Source organism: Bufo gargarizans, chromosome 4 (assembly GCF_014858855.1).
Source record: "Bufo gargarizans isolate SCDJY-AF-19 chromosome 4, ASM1485885v1, whole genome shotgun sequence".
NCBI classification, from domain to species: Eukaryota; Metazoa; Chordata; class Amphibia; order Anura; family Bufonidae; genus Bufo; species Bufo gargarizans.
Genome location: NC_058083.1, coordinates 167633785 through 167655790, shown reverse-complemented (window position 1 = coordinate 167655790; position 22006 = coordinate 167633785).

Below are 22006 nucleotides of genomic sequence, written 5' to 3'. Positions count from 1 at the left end.
ACTACGGTTTGCCAACGTTGGCCGCATCAATATATAATACATCTAAATTTATAGTATCTGCACAACTCAGGTCAGTATAGAAAGATAGTGTGTGATCCCTCTTATAGCAGCATATGCAGTACAATGGGATGGCACATAGCAGTGGTTGTGATAAGGGGTCTCTTCCTACACAAATGCCATCTTCAGCTTCTGAACAAGGTAGCTCACATCCCCCCATGTATCCACTGACATTTCATTGTGGCTGTGTGTTGGGTGCACATCCAATACCATCTCCTCCATAATAGTCCCACTTAAGAATGTTGGAGGTACTGTACCAGATAAAGAGACAGCATGACTCTGAAGACTTAAAGGGGTTATCCAACATCATACAACAGTCCCCCCTATGTGTTGGGCCCCTCAGAGGGAATATACTTACCCCACTCCCTATGCCGCTCCTGGTCCCAGAACCGCCTCTTCTCCCTATACACAGATGAAAACATCTGGTGTTGGGGGGGAGCAGCCAATGGCTGGTGGGGACGAGCCTCCCTAGCATCGCGGGTGACGCTAGGGAGGTTCCCTCCCCCTGACACCGGATGTTTTCATCCGTGTAAGCCTGTATTACACAAGCCGATTGGGAAAGTGATTGTCGGGAGGCAATTGCCTGCTAGCTAGTGGAGGAGACTACCTCTATTACATGCAGTGATCTCCTCCTTGTCTCCATCCTATATAGTGGTTTGCCGGTGGCAGATCTGCTGCAGACAAATGAAGGTTTTTAACCCCTTAAGGTCTCAGCCCTATTTCACCTTAAGGACTTGGCCATTTTTTGCAAATCTGACCAGTGTCCCTTTAAGTGCTCATAACTTTAAAACGCTTTGACTTACCCAGGCTGTTCTGAGATTGTTTTTTCGTCACATATTGTACTTCATGACACTGCTAAAAATGGGTCAAAAAAGTTAATTTTTTTGGCACAAAAAAATACAATTTTTACCAAAATTTTTGAAAAATTAGCAAATTTCAAAGTTTCAGTTTCTCTACTTCTGTAATACATAGTAATACCCCCAAAAATTGTGATGGCTTTACATTCCCCATATGTCTACTTCATGTTTGTAGTATTTTGGGAATGATATTTTATTTTTTGGGGATTTTACAAGGCTTAGAAGTTTAGAAGCAAATTTTGAAATTTTTAAGAAATCTTTTTATGGACCAGTTCAGGTTTGAAGTCATATTGTGAGGCTTAGATAATAGAAACCTCCCAAAAACAGAAACAATTTAGAAATTTAAATTTTTGGGAAAATTTTCCAATATAATCATTTTTTTCCAGGAGTAAAACAAGGGTTAACTGCCAAACAAAACTCAAAATGGGTTGCCCTGATTCTGTAGTTTGCAGAAACACCCCATATGTGGTCGTAAACTACTGTTTGGCCAAACGGCAGGACATAGAAGGAGGGGAACACCATATGGGTTTTGGAAGGCAGATTTTGCAGGACTGGTTTTGTTTATACCATGTCCCATTTGAAGCCTCCTGTTGCATCCCTAGTATAGAAATTTCAAAAAAGTGACTCCATCTAAGAAAGTACACCCCTCAAGGTATTCAAAACTGGGTTTACAAACTTTGTTAACCCTTTAGGTGTTCCACAAGAGTTAATGGCAGATGGAGAAACAATTTTGAAATGTCTATTTTTTGGAAAATTTTCCATTTTAACCCTTCCTTTATTACCGGAAAAAAAGGGGTAACAGCAAAACAAAACTCAAAATGGGTTGCCCTGATTCTGTAGTTTGCAGAAACACCCCATATGTGGTCGTAAACTACTATTTGGCTAAACGGCAGGACATAGAAGGAGGGGAACGTCATATGGTTTTTGGAAGGGAGATTTTGCTGGACTGGTTTATTTACACCATGTACCCTTTCAAGCCCCCTGATGCACCCCTAGAGTAGAAACTCCATAAAAGTGACCCCATCTAGGAAACTACGGGATAAGGTGGTTGTTGTTTTGAAACTATTTTAGGGGTAAATATGATTTTTGGTTGCTCTATATTACTCTTTTTTGAGGCAATGTAGCAAAAAAAATTAATTCTAAAATTGTTTCTACATTCGCTATTTAGTTTTGTGGAACACCTAAAGGGTTAACATAGTTTGTAAAGTAACTTTTGAATACCTTGAGGGGTGTAGTTTCTTAGATGGGGTCACTTTTTTGGAGTTTCTAGTCTAGGCTACATCAGGGGGGGCTTCTAATGGGACATGGTGTAAAAAAAAAACTGTCCATCAAAATCTGCCTTCCAGAAACCGTATGGAGTTCCCTTCGTTCTATGCCCTGCTGTGCGGCTATATAGCCATTTTTGCAAACTACAGAATCAGGGCCATAAATATTGAGTTTTGTTTGGCTGTTAACCCTTGCTTTATTACCGGCAAAAAGGATTCAAATTGAAATTTTGCCCAAAAATAGGGGTTTTGGCACCGTTTTTGTTTTATATTTTTAACACCGTTCATCCGAGGCGTTTGGTCAAAAGTTATTTTTATAGCGACGACTTTTACGCACGCGACGATGCCCAATATGTATGCCTCTCAGACTTTGGAGACACTAAGCAGGCATCCTAAAAACTGCGGCCCTCCAGATGTTGTAAAACTACAATTCCCACCATGCCCTGCTGATGGCTGTAGGTTGGCTGGGCATGCTGGGAGTAATAGTTTTACAACATCTGGAGGGCAGCAGTTTGAGAATGCCTGCTCTAAAACTAATATTTTTATGGGGGAAAAAAATTGTTTCTGTGTCTCCAAAGTCTAAGAGCCATAGTGTTTTATGTTCTCTAGTGGACTGTTGGGGATTATAAAAATTTTGTACTCCATGGAAGTGTGATACTCCCTGAAGCAATCGATAACGCAGAGGCCCATGTGATCGGGGCACGTGTCACATTGAGTAGTGGTGTCCTTCCATATCCCCCTCTTGTGACACACTCTGCATCTTTTTTGGGTTCGTCCCTTCTTTCCAGTATGGGGGACCACACCTGGAAAGTGTTGGCCAGGGACGATCCGGGCGCCTCCAGTTCCCGAGGTACTCCGGCCTGCTCTTTCCCGGTCCGAAAAGATCAGGTCTTTGAGGACTGCCTCATAGAACTGGAGGAATGTCCCTGTGCTGCCAGCGCTTCGGGATAGTACAAAAGAGTTGTACATGGCAACCTGTACCAAGTAGACCGCAACTTTTTTGTACCATGCCCGGGTTTTGCACATGGCATTATATGGCTTGAGGACTTGATCAGAGAGATCAACTCCTCCCATATACCGATTGTAGTCGACGATACTGTCCTTATACCTGACCAGCAACAGGTTTCCACTGGTAAGTGCACGGGTCTCACCCCTGGGGATAGGTACCTGGAGGGGGTGGGCAGGGAGGCCGTGTTGATTTTTCTGCACGGTCCCACAAGTGAACGTGGATCTGGCGGCAAGGGACCTGAACAAGGGAATGCTGGTATAAAAGTTATCCACGTACAAGTGGTAACCGTTATCCAGCAGTGGGTACATAAGGTCCCACACGAGTTTCCCGCTAACACCCAGAGTGGGGGGACATTCTGGCGGTTGAATACGGGAATCTCGCCCCTCGTACACACAAAATTTGTAAGTGTACCCTGAGGTACTCTCACAAATTTTGTATAGCTTCACGCCATACCTCGCCCGCTTTGTGGGAATATATTGGCGGAAACTGATAGGGGGGGCAAGTGGCAGGGGGGGGGTCTGCTAGATGGATCAAAGAAAGTTTTGTGTAAAAGTTCTTTTTTTTTTTTTTTTCCTAACTAACTTTTCCCTTCTTTCCCTTCCTAATGGTGCCTCTCCCTCACTGACCCTAACCTACCTGGGTGGCGATGGGTGCAGGAGGGTGATGGATGCCGATTAGGGGGACACAGGAGCTGGACGATGCTGCATGGTCAGGGTGCTGGACAGGAAGAGGAGGGGAGAGAGGAGCGCAGGAAGTTTGAATCTCGCGCCTCTCTCCCCTGCACCAATCAGCACCCTGGACAGCAGTGTTCAGCACCAGGGCCAGCACCGCCTCTGCAAATCCTCGCACTGCGATTGGTGGTGTGCAATCAGTCTTTTTCCGGTTCATCGGGTCACAGGACACCCGAATGGACCGGAAACACAGAAAACCGCAGGTCGGAATTGACCTGTGGTTTTCTGAGATTGTCGATACGGGGGGGGGGGTTGAATGATTTCAGCCGGCATCCCGTTCCTGCGTTGTTACGGGATGCCGGCTGAATGATTTCAGCCGGCATCCCGTTCCGATTAACCCCCGCGGCACCGGAATTGCGAATTAAAGCCATGACATACCGGTACGTCATGGGTCCTTAAGGATTCGGGATCCATGCCGTACCGGTACGTCATGGGTCCCTAAGGGGTTAAGCACGCTTAAAAATCACAATTGCCTGATGAACAAGTGTTTGCTCATTCATTAGCGATCATTTGCACAAAAATCGGCAGATGTGATACAACCTGAAATTAAGGCTTTTCTGTAAACTGTCTACAACCACATTGTTCCTCTATCCAAGCACAATGTCTAGTGCAACAGGCTTCACTGCACCAGTAAATGGGATGTCTATTGCAGGTCTCAGAGTATACAACCCTTTCTCCTGTAATCTTCTGTAGATGAAGTGACTGAAAATAGTCATCACTGTCGCATCTAGTGGACAGGTTAGTAGGAAAGCAAGGCACAGTGCAACATCAGGTAGTGTATGGTAGAACACAGATGGGTTCTCACCTATTGTTGTTGTTGTGTAAGCCACAACAACTGTAAAGGCAAATAATCAAAGGGCTTTCCAGGGTCTGCTCAATCCACATCATGGGTCCAGCCATCCAGGCTTCAAGACATGAAGAAACAGTAAACTGAAGAACAGTAGCACAGATCAAAAATATCACTGGAATTTGCGCTTAAGCCAATAAAAGCAGTCTTTATTGAGGTATAATTAAAAGTGCATAAATAAAATGTATTTTGAGGTCTTGCCCATTATTCAGTTACAAGGTACAATCAGTGCAGTATGGATAGGAAGAAATAACTTATGATGTTGTAACCCTGAAAGGGTTGTTCCATGAAAAATATTCTAAGGTTTCAAACCAGCACCTGGATCTGAATACTTTTGTAACTGCATGTAATTACAAATTAGCATAGCCACTGAGTTATTCAATAAAATGTATCTATATAGCGCCACCTGCTGTTTTCTTAAAATTTCTTTGTCTGGCTCACATGCTCAGTTTAATCTTTTAAATACCTCCTGAGTTGTGATAGGGAGAGCAGAAAAGACACTCCCGTTGGGTTGTCAGCGTAATATCAATCTAGCAGAACAATAAATGGGGAGATCTATGGATCCATGTGAGGTACAGGGCTGGTTCGAGGTTTGTTAGAGAGAGACTGGCATGTACTATATGATGTCTGATTTTCCCTTTTTACATTAGTCATGGGATAACCCCTTTAAAGCTGGGTTCACATCACGTTTTTGACATCTGTTTTACATATACGTTGGAATTAAAAAGGATATAAAAGCATAGCACACCCCGCTTTTGTATCCCGCAGAGACTTTATTAGATTTTATGTTAACGTACACGTTTTTTTTTTTTACAATGGAACTCAATGGTGAAGGATGTATGGCATCAGTCTGAGACATCCGTATGAGATATTCTATTTTTGTACACATTAAACGGATGACAAAAACGTGATGTGAACTCACTCTACGCTCTAGAGGTCTTAGGGTAGGTTAACATATAGTGCTCAACTGACAATTCTGTACTGGTGGAAATTGTATGAGACTAAAAATGCAGCTCTTGGGACACTGGTATGAGCTGTCCTATGAATTTATCTGTCAATTGTCACATAAAGAAAAAGCACTCCATGCACTCTGTACTGAGGTTGGATACATGTGGTCATGACACATCTGAGCATCAGTTGTAATGGTCACAATTCCACCAGTCACCAGAGGAACAAATTGTACCTGGTTGTCCAGGAGGGTCCATGAGAAGTTGTAATTAAGTTCAGGAACTACAAAGCACAATAGGAAACATACATTTTTTTTCCCTCTCACCATCCCCAGGATTTTGGCATATTAAGACTCAAAATTGTGAAAATGGTAAATTTTGAGGTATCACATATAGCCTGTTTCTCAGGCTTTTGTTGCCTTTATTCGAACTTAGGGGCACATTTATTAAGACCGGTGTTTTAGACGCCAGTCTTAATAAAGACCTATAGCTGGCAGAGGATCCCTCAAAGTTATAAAGAGGCACAGGCGTGGAAAATGGCCACCACAGTTTTAGAACTGGCATGAGCGGGGCTAAGTCGCAGATAGTGGCGCTACTAACTGTTGCGCCTCCATCTATGCCTAAAATACACCTACCGTAAGTGTATATCAGCTTAGTAAATGACCCCCGTAGTTTGGACATTTTAAAGCATAAACGGACAAATACGGAGTGCAGGCTAGATATCAAACTGTTGACGGGTTGAAGAAAATTCTTTCATCAGCACAAAATAAAAAAGTTAATAAAACATGGGAAATATTGTAAATTACGTACAACAACCTTTAATACATGACACTTCATAAAAACGAATACTTTTTAGCAATTATGATAACACTACAATTAACCTTTATGCACAAATGTTGTGGGAAGTAATTAGAATCTTGCTGATATGAACCATGGCTGGCTAAAGTTAATACTAGACAAGTTTTAAAATGAAGCCTTGACATACTGGCACATACATACAATTCTTTTCACTGGCTGATCTTGAAGGCCATAAAGAAGACGCATTGTTCTTTCAAGTGTTACTTTTACGCTTGTGATTTCTTTTTTTATTTTATCTCCAGCAGACTTCTGTGTTAAATAATAATGAAAGTGTCTCTCGAATAGGCTTTTGTCTCAGAAGGTGCACGCACATGGAGAGCACAGGGTAGAAAAAAAAAACGCACAGAACGATTCAACATCATTGGAGGCATTAAACCTGGAAACGTCTATCCTAATTGGATTATATTGGGCAGGAAATCTCTGTAGCATGCTGGGCAAATGACCCTGAAAGTTTCAATTTAACTCTAATACAAAGACAAAAAAAATCCACCTTGAAAAAAAAAAGATATTTTTGAATATCTGATGTACAAGCCTTTTCCTGTAATAAGCATCAATAAAGAAAGATATTTTTCATGGATCATTTTATTAAAACACACCTTTCAGAACCATAAATATATCTTCTTTTACAAGCTTAAAAAAGACCTTGGTTCTAATAACATCACACAAGAGCTGCCAGTTCAGTAACTTTTAAAAGAATAAAGATAATAAAATAAATTCACATTTTACATTTTTGTTCCTTTTTTTCCCCCCAACACCATGGAAAGATTTTCCACTGAAGAAGCAAGAATTGGGAATTCGTAACCAAAAACTAAGGGTCTATAATTTTAAAGCAGGACATTACAGAAAAATAGAGTGGTCCGAGGAAATGTTTCGGTTTTACAGAGTCACATCTTGCCTGCAATTCTAATTTACATTTTCACGTATTCTTAAGTGCCTTTCAAATTATTTACCTAGATATTTATTTATTTTACGGCTCCCTGCTGAGCAATGAGTGGTTGGTAATTCATCCATCTGTCTTCCTTGCGCTATTTAACTATTTATCATGTCAATCACTGTGCCACTTCTGAATAGAGGGATACTATAATAATATTTAATGATTCTGCTGACACATTTTCACTATGTTTTGCCTAATGACCTACAAACTATTTTCTTGTTTGACAAGAATACATTAGCAGTATATTGATGTATGCTATCTGATCTGGTTCTGTTTGTAATTTTGCATTTGGACTTAATATTTTTTTGCTTAAAATCCATTATTCGCATGCCAGTATATATTAAAATAGTACTCTCCAAATGATAATGAATAGCATTCAGAGACAATATATGTTGCTACAAATCAAAAGACATCATTATCCTGCTTCAAACAGCATAAATAACTTGGATTTATTGGCAACAAATCTATACAGATCCCAGATCTTACAGATGCCCTAATAATTCAAAATTAGTTGGGAAAAGTGCTGCTGGGGAACAACAAATACTACTGAATACTGGCTCAATTAAACTGGTTTAATATTTTACTACACTTCTGAATGATACAAGTAACATTTCAATGCACAATTTGGTGGAAACCTGGTTGGTTAGCACTAGGCATGAGCGAATCGACTTTGAATGAAACATCCGAAGTCGATTCACATAAAACGTTGTTCTAATACTGTACGGAGCAGGAGCTCTGTACAGTATTAGAATGTATTGGCTCCCATGAGCCGAAGTTATTGCTTCTCGAAGTCTTGAGAGACTTCGCACAATAACTTCATAAATTAATTCGTACTGTAAAAAAACATTTTCCAAACTTAGGTTTGGTTCCAAGAGGTACCTTGGAGTACACATCAGTTTTCACATTGCTATTTCTATTGCTGTTCTCCTCCCTTCTCTGATTTCTATTTTTTTTTTATTCTTTATTTTTTTTTCTAGAATTTCTTGTTCCACTTTATCTAGATTTTTGCACAGTTTCTGTTGGAGACTATTGTGGGGACTTTCAATGCAATAATGGAATCATAATATTATACCCAGAACTGCTTTATTTCAACATTTGCAACGTCGGGACTTGCTATACTGTATCAACTCAACAAACCTATAAATATACAGTGACTGTTAGCAATTAATTTTACTGAGCGGCTTCATCAAAGTGTACAATACACATCCAAAGTGTACAATACACATCCAGCTTACCTAGAGAGATAGCTGAGAAGTCACAGAGCTCTGTTTATATTAATTTTTATTGATAATTTTATTCATATAATTTTTATCTGCATTTTATTTCCTTAATAAAGTATACGTGTATCCAGCTGTAATACTGCTACTATTGTATCAATTAACATATATACAGACGTGGACAAAATTGTTGGTACCCTTTGGTCAATGAAAGAAAAAGTCACAATGGTCACAGAAATAACTTTAATCTGACAAAAGTAATAATAAATTAAAATTCTATAAATGTTAACCAATGAAAGTCAGACATTGTTTTTCAACCATGCTTCAACAGAATTATGTAAAAAAATAAACTCATGAAACAGGCATGGACAAAAATGATGGTACCCCTAACTTAATATTTTGTTGCGCAACCTTTTGAGGCAATCACTGCAATCAAACGCTTCCTGTAACTGTCAATGAGACATCTGCACCTCTCAGCAGGTATTTTGGCCCACTCCTCATGAGCAAACTGCTCCAGTTGTGTCCGGTTTGAAGGGTGCCTTTTCCAGACTGCATGTTTCAGCTCCTTCCAAAGATGCTCAATAGGATTGAGGTCAGGGCTCATAGAAGGCCACTTTAGAATAGTCCAATTTTTTCCTCTTAGCCATTCTTGGGTGTTTTTAGCGGTGTGTTTTGGGTCATTGTCCTGTTGCAAGACCCATGACCTGCGACTGAGACCAAGCTTTCTGACACTGGCTAGTACATTTCTCTCTAGAATTCCTTGATAGTCTTGAGATTTCATTGTACCCTGCACAGATTCAAGACACCCTGTGCCAGACGCAGCAAAGCAGCCCCAGAACATAACAGAGCCTCCTCCATGTTTCACAGTAGGGACAGTGTTCTTTTCTTGATATGCTTCATTTTTTCGTCTGTGAACATACAGCTGATGTGCCTTGGCAAAAACTTCGATTTTTGTCTCATCTGTCCACAGGACATTCTCCCAGAAGCTTTGTGGCTTGTCAACATGTAGTTTGGCATATTCCAGTCTTGCTTTTTTATGATTCGTTTTCAACAATGGTGTCCTCCTTGGTCGTCTCCCATGTAGTCCACTTTGGCTCAAACAACGACGGATGGTGCGATCTGACACTGATGTTCCTTGAGCATGAAGTTCACCTTGAATCTCTTTAGAAGTCTTTCTAGGCTCTTTTGTTACCATTCGGATTATCCGTCTCTTAGATTTGTCATCAATTTTCCTCCTGCGGCCACGTCCAGGGAGGTTGGCTACAGTCCCATGGATCTTAAACTTATGAATAATATGTGCAACTGTACTCACAGGAACATCTAGTTGCTTGGAGATGGTCTTATAGCCTTTACCTTTAACATGCTTGTCTATAATTTTCTTTCTGATCTCTTGAGACAGCTCTTTCCTTTGCTTCCTCTGGTCCATGTCGAGTGTGGTACACACCATATCACCAAACAACACAGTGATTACCTGGAGCCATATATATAGGCCCAATGGCTGATTACAAGGTTGTAGACACCTGTGATGCTAATTAGTGGACACACCTTGAATTAACATGTCCCTTTGGTCACATTATGTTCTGTGTTTTCTAGGGGTACCATCATTTTTGTCCATGCCTGTTTCATGAGTTTATTTTTTTACATAATTCTGTTGAAGCATGGTTGAAAAACAATGTCTGACTTTCATTGGTTAACATTTATAGAATTTTAATTTATTATTACTTTTGTCAGATTAAAGTTATTTCTGTGACCATTGTGACTTTTTCTTTCATTGACCAAAGGGTACCAACAATTTTGTCCACGTCTGTATATATATACACCCTATTGAAACAGGATTGGTTAGGGGGTGGCCCCAAACTGAAGGCCAATCCCTCCCCCTGTATAATTCCAAATAAGTGACACACAGTGATGGAAAAGTGAATCAACAGAATATAGTCAAGTATGTGTTAATGATCACACTTACATATACAATGTAGAAAGAGTCATTCTCACAGTTCGGACGGGAGAAAAAGCGTACATCGCATGCTACTGCGCATGCATAGATAGCCTTTCTGAGCTCGCATTACCGTCTGGGACTATGCAGTCGTATGATTGGCCCTGCGGTCACATGACCGGAACATGGAGCTGAGGTCAGAGCTCTTTGATAATCTGACCTGGTCACATGCCGCTGTGTTTCATGGTAACATAGCAACCACAGGTCCTTGCTGAATAAAGGCACAGACTTGGTATTAAGTCCCAGAAAATAGAAACATTTATGTGAAAGACAAATTTAATCTTGCTGTTTCTCCTGTCCTAATAGAAAATATTAATGTTATTAATACAGACAGTTCCTGGCGTATTACCAACCACCGGACCAGCTTTAATAGGGGGTTAATATATAGAAAAAAGAAGTCCCTATTTATATAGATAAAGACTGTTGGATATGTAAATGGAGTCAATTGTATATTAATTCAAGGACCAAAGATTTTGGTCTATCCCAATTCCTACATTCCTAGTAGAGGGCCAAGAGCAAGGATATACACAAGAAATTAAATCAAAAGTAGGTGGGTCTAAGGGCGAACCCCCGTACGTGGGGGAGGAGTTTGAATCAGCACAATAATACCCATAAGTCCCACAATGGGATCCATTCATATGCAAATATCCACACAGACCCCAGTGATATCCACCACCGGGGAATGTATTGGAAAAAAGAAAGCCATTCACACCGGGGAACGCAAAAGGCTGGCACCCCACCAACCCCGGGTACGGGGAAGTGAAATGTGTCCACCCTGGCTGTGTCTGGGTCCAACTCCATTGTGGAGAGGTCCCCTACCCTGCCTGCATCCCTTTAATGGGCTAACCTCAAGCAAACCTTATAGGATATAGTAGTGCTAGCCCTCTATCACCCTAAATAACCTCCAATATACTGCCTCCTCATAAGAGAGACTCTAACCAGGCCCAGAGGGAGGGGGAATTACATGAAGAACAATTATCAAACCGTAATCCCCTTTACATACAACCAGCAGAGAATAATTTTGATTATTGTTCAAATAGTCGGCTTCTGGGTTGTATACGTCAATGACTGTGTGTAATCTTCTGGCTCGGATATGTGTGATTCCAAAATCTCTGTGAAACATAAAAAAACACAGGTAAGTACGGTACATATTATCACAACATATTGTCGGGTACTATATCTTACGTTACAATACAAAACAACACAATCCTAAATCCTGAGTAGCATTTAGAAGAGGAAGCCCACCTTGAACTCCAGATTGAGGCCCTTAGGTTCAAGAGTGTCAAGTTCAAAGATCCATTTCAGTTCCAAGCGCTTCAGAAATTACTCCCGGTCTCCCCCTCTGTGCAATGGGGGAACACCATCAATAATTCTAAACCGCAGTTGTGCCACATTGTGTCTATACCTGAAAAAGTGTTCTGGGACGGATAGTTCCCCCTCCAAATCCCTTGATTGAGTTTGCATTTTGGTAAATAATTTCCGGATGGAATACCTGTGTTGATTGATACTTAGTTTACATGCCTGTGTGGTCTCACCTATGTACAGTAGGCCACACGGGCATTGTAGCAGATATATCACATAATTCGAGGAACACCTTGGGGGACATTTTTTTTTAAGTTGCATTATACTAATTGTTAGCTAAGAATATTTTTTTCAATTGGTCTTTATTAAAAAATTTTAGTTTGCAGGCTTGAATGCTCTCTGCTTCACAATGAATCAGAGAACTGTTTTGTGGGCTGGATTTGTAGCCCTTATCAGTACATTCCCAACAGTTTATAAACACTCATTACAGCTATATGATTATCATTTTGATAAGAATGTAGCTTAAATTAGTGTTTATGAGCTGTCAAGAGTTCAGGGATAACGGCTACAAATCCAGCTGTCAGAGTCGTTCCCTGATGGTAGAATGAAGTGGATAGTCATCTAGTATGAAAATGCACTGAAACAGAAAGCTGCAGAAGAAAAACTGTTGAAAGTTTTTAATAACGACCAATTAAAAAAAGGATTTTTAGCCAAAAACAAGTAGAATGCAAAAATTAAAAAAATTCCCCCAAAGGTGTCAATGTCCATAGCCTTTAAAGAGGTTATTGGAGATGAATGCTCCTTCCTGATATTCTGCCTGGAGCGGCCATGTCGTACATTCATGCAGGCAAGTAAATTATTGTTTCTGGGCAGCAGATTGTGCTGTCTGTACAGCACTCTCCTGCCCAGAAACAATGCAACTGTATGAGGACGAGCAATCTCTGTAGTGATCCCTCATTCTCATATTGTGGAGGTAATCACAGCATGTAAATGCAGTGCTTCACCCCCACTGAATGAGCAGCCAGTTGTCGAGAACACTTCCTATGTAAACCCACCATTACATTTAGGGTGATTACGCTTGAAGATGCCTCTTATTTCAGAAAAGAATGAGTCACGATGTTCTGGTCTACTTTGGTTGGTGTCAAGGCGCAGTGTGGTAAATACACTCCACACTGAACACAGAAGGGAAAGGAAAGTGTATTAGGCCTGGGACCTAGTGAGTCCCTACACCGAGCCCTGACTGCTATCAGTATGAACAGACCTTGATGGTAAGAATGTTCATACGCAGGAACCTAAGTCCAATCTCACCCTAACAGGGCCCTGCAGATAGTGTCAGGACACGGATGGCCTATTCCTTCCCAGATGAAGGAATAGAAGACCCCCTCAGGCCTAATATCAGCAGGTAGTGGAAAACAACAAAGAATATAAACTTAACTTCCAGAAGAATGCGGACGAGCAGGAACTCAGAGAGAACCAACACCAGGACTTCCACTAACAAGGAGCTTTTAACCGCACAGCATGATGGGTGAGGCCAGACTAAATAGAGGAGAAGGAATGACCACTTAAGCTACACCTGAGACAACTTGTGGTCATCTCCAGCAACAACACAGAAAAGTGAAACCAAAAGGGCTATCAATCACGTGCAGCCAGTCTCATCGATCTTCTAGTCCCTGTCACAGGCATGACTGTGACAGTGGGGCTGTTTCAACCTACTAGGGGCCAGGAGACTTTTAATCGTCCTTGCTCTCTTATTAGTTATTTTTTGTTAAACTGGAATGGAGTCTTTCAGAACAGAGTCATTAAGTAAAAAGGGGCAATATTTCCCCATAACTCTTCTTAGTGCAAGACGGATTTTAAGTGGTAATGAAATTTGTGTTATAATCTTTAGATTTTTTGTTTGTGTTAGATACTTTAGTCATTGACAGTGCATTGTCAGCATATTTATTTATCTTTCCAATGATACCCTTCCCTCCCATTGCTGTCACTAAGCATGGACTAGGACATTCAGTTCAGCTCTGTCCTTGGTGCCTTTCAACACATTTTATCCTTATGTGCATATTTGAGTCGGCAACACTATGGCAAACAGCACTAGGGCTGTTCAAGCATAGCGAAGTACAGTGCTTTGAAGTTCACGCTTCTCAATATCCAGTAGTGACACAGAGTGCATCTGTTGCCACCTACCAACAAGAGGGTGTGCTGATCTCATTGTGTCCTCCATTACCATCCAAGCAGTCCTACCTTTTTAGATCGATTAAAATCGAGTTCAATCACCTTTATAGCTATGTATTATACTTTTACTATTGTTTCCTGTGGGCACTCCCACCTCCCAGGGCCAGACAACTATGTATATTCATATGTATATGTATATAAATAGAAGTGTTGTGTGAAGGCTGTTTATATGCCCATTTGCATCTGAAGAAGAGGTTGTGTCCCGAAATGTATTATATTTTGGAATTTATTAAAGCAAGATTGATTCACATCTGGATGAGCACTTGAGTCCGTGCAGCTTACTGTAGTAACCTGAGGTCCTCCAGACACCACCATACACCATTACTCACATCTGGATCATGACTGTGGACACCTGCTGCTGGTTTTAATCCAGAAATGATATATGGATAGAAGCTCACATAGTGGTTGTGGGTGTACACAACTAAAGAAGGTAATAGGAGTATCTTAAAGGGAACCTGTCACCAGTTTTATGGTGTCCTAACTAAGGGCAACATAAATAAGTGACTGATTCGCTTAGCAAAATGCTGGGTCACTTTCTTTAATTTACCCAGTCAATCTGCCAACATCTTTTATTGAAAAGCTCCAGCTCATAATGATGAGTCATGAATATTCATGAGCTCCTGACTCTCCCCGCCCACCTGCTGCTGAATGACAGTTTGTTTCCATAGGAATCAGCAGCAGGCGGGCAGGGGAGTGGCTATAGCTCTGAATTAAATATACGCTGGACTCAATGACATCACGCTGGACTCGAATCAGCTCATTAGCATGCAGCATCTTTGTGTGTATATTATGAGGTAACCATCTGTCACACCAGTAAGTGAATACATCTAAGGTACTTTTTAGTAGTTAATGATTGTATATAATTAGTTAGATTATAATCAAATATCCACATGACAGGTTCCCTTTAAGTTCTAGTACCATTTATCTTTGGTACCAGATGACTATACTACTCTATGTAGCACTGTTGTCTTTTTATCTTTTTTTATAGAATCCTGCAGAAGGCAGGTCATTCCAGTGTTGCTTTCATGGATGAGGGAGTAAAAACTAAATAAGATATTCAGTATTCAAACATTGCTTTTTCCTCTCTACTGTTTGTACTGCAGACTAGAAAATGTATTATATTAAAATCACTATTTTTTAATTCAAGTTTTTATGTTAAATATATTTAAACAGTATTTTGTTTTGCTTTTCTTGTCATCATTTACATTAAAAGAAAATCCTGAAATGTGCCACAACAGTCTATTTTGTAGTGATGACTCCTCAGCACTCATCTCATTATCATTGAAGGAAGGATAACAATGAAAGTCAACACCTGAAAGGCATATAACACAGAATGTACAATTAATAACAGGTAATAGTTCATGCACACAAAACTCTCCCATAAAAGTCAATGAGTCATTCATATTGTGAAGTATATTATTAACTATTAATTATTAAGTATAAAATATCCATATCACTGTTCACTTACACTAAAGTTAGAGAGTTTTGTTCGGCCTTCTATAAAATACCCACACCAGGATTTGATTCAATATTATAGATTATGTTTTGTGTGACACAAATATTGGTTTTCACAAATTTTGCTGCTTTAGTGTTTTTAGATCTTTGTGTCAAATGCTATACAAGTACAATTATAAGTATTTCATAAGATTTTTTTAAACTTGTACAAATACATCAATTCAAAGACTCAGTATTTTCAGTGTTAATCCTTCTTTTTCAATACTTCTACAATTTGCCATGGAATTCTGGATATCACCTTCTGGGGCCAAAACTTGACTGATGGCAACACATTCTTGCCTAATCAGTGCTTTGAGTTTATCAAAATTCTGTGTTTCTGTTTGTCCACTTGCTATTTGAGGATTGCCACAGGTTCTCAATAGGATTGGGATCTAGGCAGTTTCCTTGCCGTAGACCCAAAATTTTAATGTTTTGTTCATCGAGCCACTACCATCATGCTGGAAAAAGCATTGTTCATCACCATATTGTTCCTGGATCATTGGGAGAAGTTGCTTTTGAAGGATGTTTTGATACCATTCTTTCTTCATGGCAGTATTCTTAGGCAAAATTGTAAGTGAGCCCACTCTCTTGGATGAGAAGATGCTTTACGGTTGCCATGACATAGGGATAAAACTGAGAATAATGTAATTGGGTGAGTGTTGATGTTCCCAATAAACCATAAAAGAAGAGGCAATGCCACACTAAAACTATGAAAATTATGGAAAAAAAAGTCCCAATCCGTATGACAAAAATTGCCGCAGCAGTTCCCAATTGTGAAGTGGGTAAAGATCACAGTTCAGACCATGCGTTTTTGAGGGACCGCGCGTTCCCTATTTAGGAGGTCAAACCTCTTCAATGTTGAGGCATCCAAGATTTCTGACACAGGCAAGTAAATCAGGTCCCCACTATCAGTACACTAAGGCACCTGTGGGATAACACCACTAAAACAAGGATTCCTCTAATAGTGAAGCACCGCTAGCATTTGGTTATATAAAAAAGTATTTATTATACATACAAACATATGGTAAAACAAAGCATTCAAAGCTGTCTTTTTCAAATCTGCCCAACCAGGGTTTCGCTCCAAGCTTCGTCAGGGGCGTCACCATATTCTTCCTCCCACATGTTATATACCCTCCCCCCATATATGAATTATAAAGTTAAAACCCATAAAATCCTTATAACCAGTAGAAAATTTTAAAAAAATTCCTTCAGCATCTGCAATCGCATCCTAGGTATAATTTTCTCCCTTTCCATTTCCATTTAGTTTCAAGTTTATTCATTCATATATCCACTCTTGATTACTCACTATCCTCACTCATGACGAGAAATTCAGAACACTCCCCTAGTACACACCTCCCTGTTTTGATTGGTCTCAATCGTCGTGCCTTCTTTTAGTTATACACCTCCCTCACCTCATTGGCTAACGATCGATCTTTTGCTTCTTCGAAATTAGCTACTTTATTCCACCAGGCATGATTTTAAATCCAATTCGACATTAAGTCCCTGTGGCTGGATAGTATCTAGCTCATAGATCAGCTGACCTCCCGCCGATCTATCTTCTTAATCGCATCTCCTCCCCGCCAGTCATTTTTCACCACCTCTAATCCAGTGAATGCAAGCCCTTTAGGGTTTTTCTGGTGGACTTTTTTAAAATGCATCGATACCCCATGGATCTCCAGTCCCTTTTTAATATTATTAACATGTTTCTGTATCCGAATTTTAAATTTTCTGGTTGTGCGACCCACATACTGGAGATCACAAGGGCACTCCAGCATGTATACAACCCCTATACTGTCACACGTAATTTGCCCTTTAATTTTGAAATCTTTATCTCTTTTGGTCGAATGGATCACTGTGGTATTCATCTTTTTCTTTTTATTACTCCTATTCTTACACGGAAGACAAAAATCGCACCACGAAAATTTTTTTTTGTTTCTTTTCGTTCTTCTTTATTTTTAATCGCACTGTGACCCAATCGATTTTTTAAATTCGGTGCCTTTTTGAAAATAAAATCGGGATGACTGGGGATTTCTGCACCTATAATCGGATCGTTCTTGAGTACACTCCAATTCTTCCTAATAGCATTTTTTATAAAGCCTGCTTGGACTGTATATTTAGTGAGAAAGGCAAATCTAAAATCTTTCTTATTCTTCTTTTTTTCTCCCTCTACTTTATTAACTAACCCTTTCTTATCCCAGTTTTCTTGAACCTCACGGCTACATTTCACTAGGTCCTCTTTATTGTATCCCTTCTCCAGGAAAAGATCCTGGATCAGTGAGCTCTGTTCTTGGAGCGTTGCAGCATCAGTGCAGTCGCAGTGAATTCTCCCGATCTGACCCTTCAGGATGTTATTAAGCCAAGGGCCATAGTGGCAACTGGTCAGATCGATAAAACCATTCACATCTCTTTTTTTAAACAGTCTTTGTATTTAAGCTGCCTATCTTCTATAAAGATCGTAAGATTGAGAAAATTCACCACTTTGTCACTGATGCTGCTTGTGAAGTTGATATTCCAATCATTAATATTTAGCTGTGCGATTAGTTCTTCTAAATCTCTTTTTTCTCCTTCCCATATGAGGAAGCAGTCGTCTATAAATCTTCGCCATATATTAAGCTGTCTTTTTCTTTAAAAGAAAAGTTGGCGAAACTTGGGTTAGTTTCTCCTTAAACCAAATATACAGTAATTGTTAAACAGAAATCTACACATTCCACAATAAAATCTCCCTGTTCTTTTGTCATCTCTGGATCAGCTGTGAGTACTTCATGAATGGCCCTAATGCTCAAGTCCTTTGGTATAATAGTGTACAGTGATGTTACATCTACTGTACCAAGCCACATATTTTCTCCACAGGTGTCTATATTTTTTATCAGGTTCAATACACATCCCGTGTCCTTTAAATATGACGGGGCCTTTACAACATACTTCTTAAGAAAATAATCTATATATTCTGTTAGTCAACTTGTCAATGAGTTAATTCTGGACACAATGGGTCTCCCCGGGGGATTGGTCATATCTTTGTGGATCTTGGGGAGTTGATATATTACAGGGATCACAGGAAATTTTATCATCAAATAGTCAAGCTCTTTTTTATTTAAGATCCCTTCATTAAATCCTTTTTGTAACAAGGAATCAAGTTCTTTTTTAAATTCCATTGTGGGATTTTTTTTTCAGAAGCTGATATGTAGTTGTGTCCATTAACTGTCTGTATAACTCTGCCTCATACTTGTCAATATCCATAATTACTACCCCCCCCCCCCCCCTTGTTGGCCGGTTTGATCACTATATTTTTATAATTTTCTAGACCTCTAAGCGCTGTTATCTCTTCCCTAGTTAGGTTATGTGCTCTGGATTTCATTTCAATTTTTTCCAATTCATTGAGTACCCCCCTTCTAAAGGCTTCAATGCATTCATTGTTTTTATTCTTTGGGAAAAAATTAAACTTTTCTCAAAGTGATGTGTGCATGAACTCCTCTTTCCCTTCATTCTTTTCGGTGAGGTTTTTAGTCTTATTTTTTCCTTCATTTTTTTTCGGCGAAGTTTCTAATCAAAGCTGCTTGGCTATTCGCAAAGTATTTCGCTAAATTTAACTTCCTAATGTATTTATGCACATCCAAGAACATTTCCCAGAGGGCCTAAGGTGACCCTGAAGATTTAATAGAATGGGAAAAACTTATGAATGAATGTGGTCTTCGAACCATTAGCTTTATAATTTGTATAAGGAGGAAAAAGCTCAGAAAAATTACCAATAACATAGAAAAAATTCAGCAGTTATTAAAACCTTGGAGGAGCAAGAATATTTAGACCTGAGTAACAAGTGTCAGAATAATCTTATGAGAGCTGAGACAGAAATAAAAAATAAGAAACAAAAAAAGTATAAGAAATTATGTAAAGATTATGATAATAGTAAGGTGTATAAATGGAAAACTAAGGAGGATAAGAAGGCAAACCAAAACAAAGGAGATGTACCCATAGAAGACACAGGCATAACTAACTGCGGTGGTAATATCAGGAATCAGAGAGATGCAGGTGATCCATATAGAGGCTCTAGATATGGGGGCAAACAAGAAAACTCTAGAAAACCGCAATATGTGGATGGTGACATGCAGGGCTATAGACCCTGGAAATTTTTTACGGGAATTTTAGAAGAGGAGTGACAACTATTATCCAAACTATGGGGGGGTTTGCATCCCATCAGCATCAACAATATAATGGGTATGGTAATTCATACCAATACAGGTCTTATGAATATAGACAAAAGTATAATATAGATAACCAACAAAGGAACCCTAGAAGAAGGGATGAAAACAAATGGAAAAATCACCATGTACTCAAGGAGGGAAACAATCAGCGAATTGAGAATTAAATCAAGTAAAAAAACACAATTTTCCACATCAGGCAATAGAGGGGATTCAAAGGGAGAGCTGAATGGGAGAGAGGCAAAAGAATTTAGCCCCCCAGAAAAGAACGTTAGTAGGGGTAAAAGGGGAGGAGTCCAGCATAGAACCAACCCCCAAAAAAGTCAAGGGGGAGAAATAGGCATCTTCAACCTGAGCAACCACATGTTATCAGAACAAGAAAAAGGTGTATTGAGTAAGGGTTTAAAGTTCGCACCCACGCGAGGAATAAATAAGTTTGAAATGTTCTTGGATGTGCATACATACATTAGAAGGTAAAATTTAGTGAAATAGCCAAACAGCTTTGATTAGAAACTTTGCCAAAAAAAATGAAGGAAAAAATAAGACTAAAAACCTCACCGAAAAGAATGAAGGGAAAGAGGAGTTCATGCACACATCACTTCGGAAAAAGTAGAATTTTTTCCCAAAGAATAAAAACAATGAATGCATTGAAGCCTTTAAAAGGGGGGTACTCAATGAATTGGAAAAAATGTAAATGAAATCCAGAGCACACAACCTAACTAGGGAAAAGAAAAAAAATCTTAGAGGTCTAGAAAATCATAAAAATATAGTGATCAAACCGGCCGACAAGGGGTGGGGGGTAGTAATTATGGATATCGACAAGTATGAGGCAGAGTTATACAGACAGTTAATGGACACAACTACATATCAGCTTCTGAAAAAAAATCCCAGAATTTAAAAAAATAATTTATTCCCCTGGGGAGACCCATTGTGTCCGGGATTAACTCATTGACAAGTTGACTAACAGAATATATAGATTATTTTCTTCAGAAGTATGTTGTAAAGGCCCTGTCATATTTAAAGGACACGAGATGTGTATTGAACCTGATAAAAAATATAGACACCTGTGGAGAAAATATGTGGCTTGGTACAGTAGATGTAACATCACTGAACACTAATATACCAAAGGACTTGGGCATTAAGGTGATTCATGAAGTACTAACAGCTGATCCAGAGATGACAAAAGAACAGGGAGATTTTATTGTGAAATGTGTAGATTTCTGTTTAATACACAATTATTTATGGTTTATTTATGGTTTAAGGAGAACTACTACCTTAAGTTTCAGCCAACCTGTTTATGTATGCATGGGAATCAGAGAGAATAACCCCCCTTTTAAAGAAAAATACAGAGTTTGGTCAACTCTATATATATGGCGAATATTTATAGACGACTGCTTCCTCAAATGGGAAGGAGGAAAAAGAGGTTTAGAAGAACTAACCGCTAAATATTAATGATTGGAATATCAAATTCACAAGCAGCATCAGTGACAAAATATCACGATCGGCGTGACTATCACATACGTGACACAGAGGGAGGGAAAGAGGAAGGCCCTGCCCAAGTGAGAGGGAAGGTGGTGACCCCTGACTCACCTTGCGGCTGGCACCTGGCTGCCCTGACGTCCCTAGACGGGTTTCTCACCCGTACGCCGATCACGTGCCTAAAACCCTGGCTTTCCCTAAGATGAGCCCTAGATAGTGAACAGGGCGGTGGGAACACTAGTCCGCACCACTAGCTCTAAAGGAAAACACCAAGGGGAGGACAGACAATACAGACTAAACATATAATCCCAGGTGGGCGACAACAGGAGACAACAAAAAGCCCAACAGGGATCCGGAGGGTAGCACTCTGGAACAACAACCAGGATTCACAGCTCCAGTGGGTCAGTATAGAAGTCCAGGCAGGAAGCTCTATAACTGGCAACTAGAGAAGTGTGAGAGGAGAATATAAGGAGGTTGGGAGTGGCAGACAAGAAACAGCTGAGGAGGAGAAGCTACGGATCCCTGAGTGAGACAAAAAGGATTGCAAGGCAAACACAGAAAACAATCACTAAGAAACAACGTGATCTTTAG